The sequence below is a fragment of the Mobula birostris genome, chromosome 16 (genome assembly GCF_030028105.1).
Source record: "Mobula birostris isolate sMobBir1 chromosome 16, sMobBir1.hap1, whole genome shotgun sequence".
NCBI lineage: Eukaryota > Metazoa > Chordata > Chondrichthyes > Myliobatiformes > Myliobatidae > Mobula > Mobula birostris.
In genome coordinates this window covers 75,146,315-75,157,546 of record NC_092385.1, presented here as the reverse complement: position 1 = coordinate 75,157,546, position 11,232 = coordinate 75,146,315, and the positions used below count along the sequence as shown (strand labels likewise).

At 49.0% G+C, this 11,232-nt stretch overlaps 1 long non-coding RNA gene across 1 annotated transcript; it reads left to right on the top strand.

The window, feature by feature from the left end:
- The first annotated feature begins 790 nt into the window (after nucleotides 1-790).
- On the top strand, nucleotides 791-6,949 carry LOC140211230 (uncharacterized). The gene is made up of 3 exons (XR_011889402.1): nucleotides 791-3,218; nucleotides 3,319-3,638; nucleotides 5,743-6,949. It is a non-coding gene; the product is annotated as an uncharacterized lncRNA (long non-coding RNA).
- The last annotated feature ends 4,283 nt before the right edge of the window (nucleotides 6,950-11,232 follow it).

Sequence of the window (11,232 nt, the reverse complement as noted above, 5' to 3'; positions counted from 1 at the left end):
TAACCGCGCCGGGGGGGGGATGGTCGGGGGATGGGGACGTAACCGCGCCGGGGGGGGGGGATGGTCGGGGGACGGGGACGTAACCGCGCCGGGGGGGGGATGGTCGGGGGACGGGGACGTAACCGCGCCGGGGTGGGGGGGCTGGGGACGGGGACGTAACCGCGCCGGGGTGGGGGGGCTGGGGACGGGGACGTAACCGTGTCGGGGTGGGGGGGGCTGGGGACGGGGACATAACCGCGCCGGAGTCGGGGGGGGCTGGGGACGGGGACGTAACCGCGCCGGGGGGGGGGATGGTCGGGGGACGGGGACGTAACCGCGCCGGAGTGGGGGGGGGCTGGGGACGGGGACGTAACCGCGCCGGGGGGGGGATGGTCGGGGGACGGGGACGTAACCGCGCCGGGGGGGGGATGGTCGGGGGACGGGGACGTAACCGCGCCGGGGGGGGGGATGGTCGGGGGACGGGGACGTAACCGCGCCGGGGGGGGGATGGTCGGGGGACGGGGACATAACCGCGCCGGAGTGGGGGGGGGGGGGGGGGCTGGGGACGGGGACGTAACCGCGCCGGGGGGGGGGATGGTCGGGGGACGGGGACGTAACCGCGCCGGAGTGGGGGGGGGGGGCTGGGGACGGGGACGTAACCGCGCCGGGGTGGGGGGGGGCTGGGGACGGGGACGTAACCGCGCCGGGGGGGGGGCTGGGGACGGGGACGTAACCTCGCCGGGGGGGGGTCGGGGGACGGGGACGTAACCGCGTCGGGGGGGGCGGGGGTGTAATTATGCTGGTGGGGACAATTGGGATGTGATTGTGCTGTCACAATGGGGTGCTGGGAACGGACCCAAATGCAAGACACAGTCTCTGAAGTACAAGGAACAGGACTTGACTAGAGTAGGGACATGACAGGATTCAGACCAGGAGCAGGGACAAGAACACAGACTTGGGCTAGGGAAAGTGGGACCAGGACTCGGGAAAGCAGGACCAGGACTTGGAACAATGGACAATGAGACAAGGCTTGGACTCTGAGCCTGAGACTGGACAAGGACCCAGAACCTGGGGGTTGCCTCGGGCTTGGACCCTGGAACCAGGCAAGGACATGACATGGCTTCAGGACAGGACGTGGGGGGTCTACAGGCCTGAGCTTGGAGACAAGACATGGCTTGGACTCCGAGCCCAGGACTGGACAAGGACCCAGCACCTGGTCTTGCCTCGGGCTCGGACCCCAGAACCAGGCAAGGACATGACATGGCTTGAGGCTGAGGTCTTGGGTCTTGAGCTTGGCTTAGAATCCTCGAGGCTTGGGGTCTTGGGTCTTGAGCTTGGCTGCAGGCTGGGGTCTTGGGTCTTGAGCTTGGCTTGGGATCCTCGAGGCTTGGGTTCTTGGAGCCTGACTGCGGGTTCTTTGTCTTGAGATGCGGAGGCTGATAACTCAGAGACTGGAGCTGAGAGACAGACTGGGAACTGAACATCAACATAGATTTGGGACTTATCCTTCGACAAGCCAGGACTCATCTTTAACCCGACACTAACATGAGATAGGACATAGAGCCGGGACTTATCCCAAGACAAGCCGGGACTTGACTTCACCACACCAGGGAAGGACGGGTCCATCTGTTGGGTAACAGCAGGATGGCCAGACTTACCCAACAGAGGCAAAGACAAGACAACACATGTCCCCCCACAGGGCAACAGCAAGATGGTCTGACTTACCCCACGGAGGCGAGGACAAGACAAGTGAAGATACAGCCCCCCCCCCCGCAGGGCAACGGCAAAACGGCCTGACTTACCCCACGGAGGTGGGTACAAGACATGAGCCCCCGCAGGGCAACGGCAAGACGACCTGACTTACCCCACGGAAGGAAGGACAAGAAGAGACAAACACCAAAGAACAACAGACAGTTCCATTTCTCCTCCAGGGAAGCTCCAAGTCTCCATTCAGCCAGCAACCTCAGCTGGCTACGGAAACAGCTGGATCCCTACCTAGCTCGGAGTGGCTGGCAGCCACTCAGCTGGTCCGGGAAACTGCCGAATCCATACCGCAAAGACCGCTCCAACAAGTGGCAACAAGGCTCCATGAAGCAGTGGTCCTCCAACCAGGCCTAGAGATCACAAACAGTTTTATCAGCAGATTGCTCCAAGGGGGACTGACAAGACAAACCAGCCACCCATACTGTCTGTCTGTCTGTATCTTGTTTTACGGCGGTTGGCATCCAGCTTAATGGTGCATTACCGCCACCCTCTGCTCCAGAATGTGCACTAGACATACATTCTAAATCCCTTCACCCAATCGCGAGCGTGCGCACACACACACACGCGCACAACCTACACTTCACCCTCCCATCTTTGACCATCCTAGTATCCTATTCCTGTTTATTTGTCATATTCTATAAAAAAAAACCCTGTTCCCCTTAAAAACGCTAAAAATACCCGGACTTGTGCTCTGTCACCCATGCCCAGCAACCCTTTTAATGTGAATTCCTGCATCCCCAACTCCCTTAATTTATTTCTCATCATCTCTCTCTGTATCCCATACTTTCTGCAACACAAAACTACATATTCTACTGACTCTTCTTCCTGACATTCCTCACACAATCCTGTCTGGTGTTTCCCTATCATTTTCAATGTTTTGTTTAATGCACAATGCCCCAGCCTTAACCTAGTCCACACAATTTCCTCTCTTCTGTTTCCATTACCTACCCTAGTAACTTTTGTATTTGATATAAATGCCTTCCTTTCCCCTCCCTGTCCCATCTTTCTTGCCACATTCGGTTGACTTTTTCCTAGATTACACACTTAACCTCTGGTTTACTGATACTAATGTGCATTTCCACATTTTCTTTCTTTAACGCCCTCGTTGCCAACTCATCCACCCTCTCATTCCCCTTCACCCCTACATGTGCTGGAACCCATAGAAATTTTACCTGACCTCCCTGATTTGCAATTCTTGTAACTAACTGAAGGACTTCATAAAGTACATCTTGCCGAGTGTTTGTGTGAAAAGACCTTAAACTTGCTAGAACTGAGGATGAATCTGAACATATCAATGCTTTGGCTTGTCTGGCTTTCTGCACCCATTGCAACACAACCAACACTGCCAGCATCTCCACTGTAAACACCCCTAACTTACTAGATGTTCTTCTGCTGATTCCAATTTCTTTTGCTGGTATTACCACCCCAAACCCTGTCACTCCTGTTTCAGGTTCCTTCGCACCATCCGTATAAATGTGAGTATAATCACTATACTTTTCCATCACATGACAGTTAAGTGCATTTACCAAATCTGTTTTGTATCTTTCTTTCCTTTTTACCTCTAACAAATGCCAGTCTATGTCAGGCCATACAAGCTTCCATGGAGCGGGCCCCAAGATGGGAATCAGCTGCCAGTGATTAACTCAAACAAGAGACAGCTGGAAGACCCGGAGTCCTGAATCCATGGACCGGACCGTGAACCGGAATACGGATATCACAGACCGGATCATGACATGTGCTAGAGGGGAGGATTGGGATTTAATTGTGCTGGTTGAGTCATGACCCTCTGCAGCTTCTTCTGATTCTGCGTATTGGATGTTCCCTACCAGGCTTCGGTGCAACCACTCAGAAGGCTGTCCACGGATTGAATTGACTTTATTTCTTACAGTCTTCACGTACGTGAGGAGTAAAAATCTTTATGTTACGTGTCCGTCTAAATGTGAAATGTGCAATTTATAGTAATTTGTAATAAATAGTATGTACAGTAGGACAGTTAATATAGCATAGAAATACTATATCAGCGTGAATTAATCAATCTGATGGCCTGTGGAAGGTGCTGTCCCAGAGCCTGTTGGTCCTTGCTTTAATCCTGTGGTACTGTTTCCCGGATGGTAACAGCTGGAACGGTTTGTGATTGGGGTGACTCAGTTCTCCAATGATCCTTTGTGCCCCTTCTATTTACCTGTCTCTGTAAATGTCCTGAATCATGGGAAGTCCACAACTACAGGTGCGCTGGGCTGTCCGCACCACTCTCTGCAGAGTCCTGTGATTGAGGGAAGTACAGTTCCCATACCAGGCAGTGATGCAGCCAGTCAGGATGCTCTCAATTGTGTCCCTGTAGAAAGTCCTTAGGATTAGGGGGTCCATACCAAACTTCTTCAATCGACTGAGGTGAAAGAGGCACTGTTGTGCTTTTTTCACCACATAGCTGGTGTGTACAGACCACATGAGGTCCTCAGTGATGTGGGTGCTGAGGAACTTAAGGCTGTTTACCCTCTCAACCCCAGATCCATTGATGTCAATAGGGGTTAGCCTGTCTCCATTCCTCCTGTAATCCACAACCAGCTCCTTTGTTTTTGCGACATTGAGGGCGAGGTTGTTTTCTTGACACCACTTTGTTAGGGTGATGACTTCTTCCCTGTAGGCTGCCTCATTATTATTTGAGATAAGGCCAATCAATGTTCAAAAGGTTCAAAGGTTTCAAAGGTACAATTTAATGTCAGAGAAATATATGCAATATACATTCTGAAATGCTTTTTCTTCACAACCATCCGCGAAAACAGAGGAGTGCCCTAAAGAATGAATGACAGTATAATGTTAGAACCCCAAAGTCCCTCCCAGCTTCCCTCCGTCCCGCGTGTAAGTGGTAATGAACAATGATCCCTCCTCCCTCCACCGGCAAAAAATAAGCATCAGCACCCACCACCGAGCACTGTAGTGTGCAGCAAAAGCAACAGCAAAGACACAGACCTGCAGTATCCTAAAGACTACTCATTCACCCGGTATTCGACATACCACAGGCTCTCTCTCTCCCTAATGAGGGAGAAAGAGATGTCTCCATTTCACAGTGAGAGGGGAGACATAACAAGCAACTCACTGATTTATGATGGTAAAAGTCCATTGCGTCGCTTTTTCTGAGCTCTGTGCCCAAAGATCTCAGGTCCCTGGGCACACAGCCAGAGATCTTCGGACTCCCATGACCCGCCGATCTGTTGGGACACCGACCTTCAATCCACCCATCTCCAGAGCCCCAAGATCCTAGGCCTCCAAAGGCGAGACAAACTCCTAGGCTGTGCCCTTGGCATGTCAGACAATGGCCAATCCCGAAAATGGGTCCCATTCCTTCAAAGAACCAAAGTCAGCGTGCTACTCCAGGTCAGGGTCTTCAAAAGAACCCTGAAAGGGAAAAATAGAGATATTAAAGATTGAAATAGAACTGTTTCCAAAGAGGCAAGCAAAGGAGTTGCCATTTAGTGCATCTGACTAAGCTCCATATCCTTAGTAAATTTAATTAGCAGATTAGAGCTGAGGGTGGCCACGTAGTCATGGGCATACAAGGAGCAAAGGAGGGGGTTTAGGACACAGCCCTGAGGGGTACCTGTTTTGAGGGTCAGAGGGGCAGAGGTGAGGGAACCCACTCTTACTACCTACTGGTGGTCTGTCAAGAAGTCCAGGATCCAGCTACACAAGGCAGGGTGAAGGCCAAGGTCTCTGAGCTTCTTGTTGAGCCTGGAAGGAATTATGGTGTTGAATGCCGAACTGTAGTCCAAGAACAGCCTCCGTCTTCTCCAGATGTGTAAAGAAGGTGAGCAGAGCTGTGGCTATTGCATCATCTGTCGGTCGGTTGTGTCAGTAGGTGAATTGTAGGGGTCCAGTTTGGGCGGTAGCATGCTGCAGATGTAGCCCTTGACCAGCCTCTCAAAGCATTTGCTTACTATTGAGGTGAGTGTGATAGGATGCAATTGTTCAGACATGTTACCATGGTCTTTTTTGGTACAGGAACAATGATCGGTGTTTTGAAGCAGGAGGGCACTCTACACTGGGAGAGGGAGAGATTAAAAACGTCAGTAAACACGCCTGCCAGTTGTGCCGGGCACACTCTGAGTACCCATCCTGGGATGGCATCCGGTCCCGCAGCCTTGCGACTGTCCACTCGTTGGAAACACCTGTGTACTTCAACCTCAGAGATGACCAACGTGCAGGTCGCATCAGCGGCTCTCCTCAGTGTTGGCGACATTGAACCGAGTGTAAAAAAGATTTAGCTCATCTGGAGTGAGGGAGCGATGTTGGCAGCGCCACTGTGTTTAGCTTTGAAGTCTGTAATGGTTTGCAGACCTTGCCATAAGCTGCATGTGTTGTTGGTGGAGAGTTTTGTCTGGATCTTGTCCACTATTTATCAGCAGAAATTTTCTGGAGTCTCTAGTGACATGCCAAATCTCCACAAACTCCTAATGAAGTATAGCTGTAGGCATGCATTCTTCATGATTGCAGCAATTGTTGGGCCCACGGTTGATCCTCCAAGATGCTGACACCCAGGAATTGAGGACTGAGCTCCCTAATATGAGAGAAGCTTTGATTTGAAAGGACTTGTGTCAATTGAGCCAAAGTTCTATCAATATGGAAATACCAACACCAACATGCTTGTATGTCATATTCATTAAAACTGTATAATATCTTCATAATTTTCTTCATATACCAGGCAGGGTGAAGCTGCTCAGAATTTAACAGAGATACATGCAGGGTGATTTTGGGCAGAATCACAAGCAGTGGCTCCAGGACTGAATCATTGCTACTATGAAAGGTGTATCTCCATGATGTGAAGCATTTCAGCATGGACGGAGCAATGACAGTGCAGAATGGAAAACCAGTAGCTTGTATATGAAGGGCACTAAATGAAGCAGGGACAAGTTCAGACCAGGTTCAAGGACAGCTTCCGTTCTGCTGTTATCAGACTCACGGTTGGACCACTTGTACAATAAGATGGACTCTTGATGTCACAATCTACCTCATTATGATCTTTCACTTTATTGTTTATCTGCTCTGCACTTTCTCTGTAGATGTTACTCTTTATTCTGCATTCTGTTATTGTATTACATTGCTCTATGTCAATGCACTGTGTAATGATTTGATCTGTATGAACAGCACACAAGACATACTTTTCTCTGTATCCTGGTACATATGACAACAAAACTAAACAAATACGATATGAGCAAGTTAAGAAGGAGTTCTTGGCAATTGTGTTTGTGACAAGTTGGAGATGGTGAATGAGGGAGCAGAGACAATTGCTTTCAAGTGCTAAATAGCATACCAGAGAGTTCAGAGAATAACACTGAGAGCACAGAATAAAAGTATCAGACTAAGGAACACACACAAAAGCTGGAGAAACTCAGCAGGTCAGGCAGCAACTATGCAAATGAATGGACAGTCAATGATTCAGGCCAAGATCCTTCCTCAGGACTGAGAAGGAAGGGGAAAGATGCTAGAATAAAAGGGTGGGTGGAGGGGAAAGAGGCTAGACGGAAGATGGTAGATGAAGCCAGGTGGGTGGGAAAGGTCAAGGGCTGGAGAAGAAGGAATCTGATAGGAGAGGACCCGGGGGAAGTAATAGGCAGGTAAGAAGAAGTGAAAGGTCAGAGTGGGGAATGGGGGAGGGGGAGGAGGGGGATTTGTTTGCCGGAAGGAGAAATCAATATTCATGTCATCATGTTGGAGGCTACCCAGATGGAATATAAGGTAATGCTCTTCCACCCTGAGAGTGGCCTCATCTTAGCACAAGAGGAGGCCATGGATCGACATGTTGGAATGGTTATGGGAATCGGAATTAAAATGCTTGGCCGCCGGGAAGCCCCTCTTGTGGCGGATGCTGTGGAAATGCTTGACGAAGTGGTCCCCCAATTTGGACAGGTCTCACCAAGGTAAAGGAGGCTGCATCGGGAGCACTGAACACAGTAGAAGACCACAGTAGATTCACAGGTGACATGTTGCCTCAACTGGAAGGACTGTTTGCGGCCTTGCATGGAGGTGAGGGAGGAGGTGTATGGGCAGGTGTAGCACTTTGGTGGCTTGCAGAGATAAGTGCTGGGGGGGGGGGAAGATTAGTGGGGAGGGGTGAATGGTCAAGCGAACCGTGGAGGGAGTGAACAATCATAGAACCATAGAAACTACAGCACAGAAACAGGCCCTTTGGCCCTTCTTGGCTGTGCCGAACCATTTTCTGCCTAGTCCCACTGACCTGCACACGGACCATATCCCTCCATACACCTGCCATCCATGTATCTGTCCAATTTATTCTTAAATGTTAAAAAAGAACCCACAGTTACCAGCTCGTCTGGCAGCTCATTCCATACTCCCACCACCCTCTGTGTGAAGAAGCCCCCCCCATAATGTTCCCTTTAAACTTTTTCCCCCTCACCCTTAACCCATGTCCTCTGTTTTTTTTCTCCCCTTGCCTCAGTGGAAAAAGCCTGCTTGCATTCACTCTATCTATACCCATCATAATTTTATATACCTCTATCAAATCTCCCCTCATTCTTCTACGCTCCAGGGAATAAAGTCCTAACCTATTCAACCTTTCTCTGTAACTGAGTTTCTCAAGTCCCGGCAACATCCTTGTAAACCTTCTCTGCACTCTTTCAACCTTATTTATATCCTTCCTGTAATTTGGTGACCAAAACTGAACACAATACTCCAGATTCGGCCTCACCAATGCCTTATACAACCTCATCTTAACATTCCAGCTCTTATACTCAATACTTCGATTAATAAAGGCCAATGTACCAAAAGCTCTCTTTACAACCCTATCTACCTGTGATGACACTTTTAGGGAATTTTGTACCTGTATTTCCAGATCCCTCTGTTCCACTGTTCATGTAAAGATGAGGCAGTCAGTGCCAGGGAATTGAAAGTTCGTGAGGAGATTGAGGGCATAAAAGCAGGGGTTTGGTGAGGTAAGTAAAGATATGTTTAGTTGTAAGATCCCTTTGGAGATGGTGGAAATTGTGCAAGATGATTTGTTGGATGTGGAGGTTAATGGGGTGGTAGGCAAGGACAAGAGGAACTCTATCACTATCAACGCAGTGGTGAGCTGGAGTGAGCACTGATGTTTGGGAAATGAAGGAGATGCGGGTGAGGGCAGTGCAGGGAAGGAAATATTGTTCTTTAAAGAAGGAAAACATCTCTGATGTACTGGAATGGAAAGCTGCATCCTAGGAGCAGATGCAGAGGAGGCAAGAAAACAGTAAAGAAACTGCATTTTATACGAGCTAAGGTGGGAAAGGATATAGTTAAAATAACTGCAGGAATCAATGGGTTTATAAAAGATGTTGATTGACAGTTTGCCTCCAGAGATGGAGACAGAGTGATGGAGGAAGAAGAGGGAGGTGTCAGATCACAAACAAGGGATGTCAGCAATGGACCAAGTGAACTTAAGGGCAGGTTGGAAGTTAGAGGGAAAATTGACAAAATTGATGAGCTCTGCATGGGTGCATGAAGCAGTGTCAAGGAGTTGTCAGTGTAGCAGAGGAAGAGTTGAGTTTAAATGGGGAAGGTTTTGAACGTGGACTGTTCTATGTAGCCAACGAAGAGGCAGGCACAGCTGGGCCCAAGTGAGTGCCCATGGCTACCCTTCGAGTTTGGAGAAAGTGGGAGGAATCAAAGGCAAAATTGTTGAGGGTGAGGACCAGTTCTGCCAGACGGAGGTAGTGGAGGGCAATTGGTTGGTTCTTTTGTTAAGAAAGAAGCGGAGAGCTTTGAGGCTTTCTTGATGGGGAATAGATGTGTATAGGGACTGGACATTCATGGTGAAAATAAGGCGGTCAGGGCCAGGAATCTGAAAGTTACTGAGGAGATCCAGGGCATGAGAAGTGCCATGGATTTAGGTGGGAAGGGACTGAACCATGGGCAGGATAGAATGGAACCAAGATATGCGGGCACACGTTCAGTGGGGCAGGAGCAGGCAGAGGCAATAAGCCTATAGAGACAGTTTGGTTTGTGGATCTTGAGTAGGAAGTAGAAGCAGGCAGTGCAGGGTGAGGGAACGATGAGTTTGGTGGCAGTGGATGGGGGTTCTCCAGAGTGGGTGCGGTCAGTGATGGTGTTGGAGACAGTTTTCTGATGGTCTGGAGTGGGGTCCTCTTCAAGGGGTAGGAATGAAGAGGTGTCTGAGAATTGCCGCTTGGCTTCAGTAGGTAGAGGTCAGTGCGTGGCACTACAACAGCACCTATTTTGCCTGTGGGTTTGGTGGTGTGTTGGGATTGGTGCAGATGGAGTGGTAGGCAGTGCATTCAGGTTGGAGAAGGGGTGCTGAAGTTGATATCTTGTCAGCATACTAATGTTGGCAAATGCATTGAACAAATTATACCTACTAGAGGTCGTTACCCACAATTGAACAGGTGCGATAAAGTTGACCAGTATGAAATACTTCCAGATGGAGATGCACATTATAGATGACGCAATTCAGAGTCATCCACGAGACATTATTCAGCAAGTATGACCTAAGGTCAAGCAGAAATAGTGAAGTGTCTTCATCCACACTTTGACCCTTGGCTGAACGAAGCCAGAAACTTTCTATTGACCTGGGATGTTATCTGAACTGAAACAATGCATTAACGCAGTTGGACTCTTGACGTTTGCCAAGAATGTCTGCATCCACACGTCATGTAGCTGGGGTGTGGGCAAACGTTGGTGTTGATTATTACAGTAACATGACCATACTCTTCTTGTGTGTGATTATTACAGTAACTTTATTGATGTGGTTTGACTTTCTTCATGTACTATTAGTAGTGTTTTGAAAGAATATTAAATAAGACTCACTAGAGTTGAAATATCAGATATGCTAATAACTGATAGTGGGCCACAGAGTTAACAGCATTTGTCAAGATGTAGGTTGTATGACCCATAACATCATTGTCTTTTCAGTGCTTAGTCACTTCTGGAAATAGGACATAGAACATAGAAAAGTACAGCACAGTACATCACAGGCCTTTTGGCCCACAGTGTTGTGCTGACCTTTCAACCTACCCCAAGATCAATCTATACCTTCCTTCTCCAGAACCCTCCATTTTTCTTGTAGTCATGTGACTGCCCAAGAGTCTCTTAAATGTCCCTAATGTATCTGCCTCCACCACCACCCCGGCAGTATGTTAACACCATGCACCCACAAGTCAATGTGTTAAAACAACCTATCTCTGACATCCCCCCTATACTTTTGTCCAATCTGCTCAAAATTATGCCCTCCGGTATTAGCCATTTTCAGCCTGGGTAAAGGGTGTTTGCAGTCCACTCAGTCTATGCCTCTTATCATCTTGTACACCTCTATCAAGTTAGCTCTCCTTTGCTCCAGAAAGAAAAATCCTGGTTCACCCAACCTTGACTCATAAGACATGCTCTGTAATTCAGGCAGCATCATGGTAAATCACTACACCATCTCCAAAGCTTTCACATCCTTCCTATAATGAAGCAGTCAGAAGTGAGCACAAATTGGCACTAGTG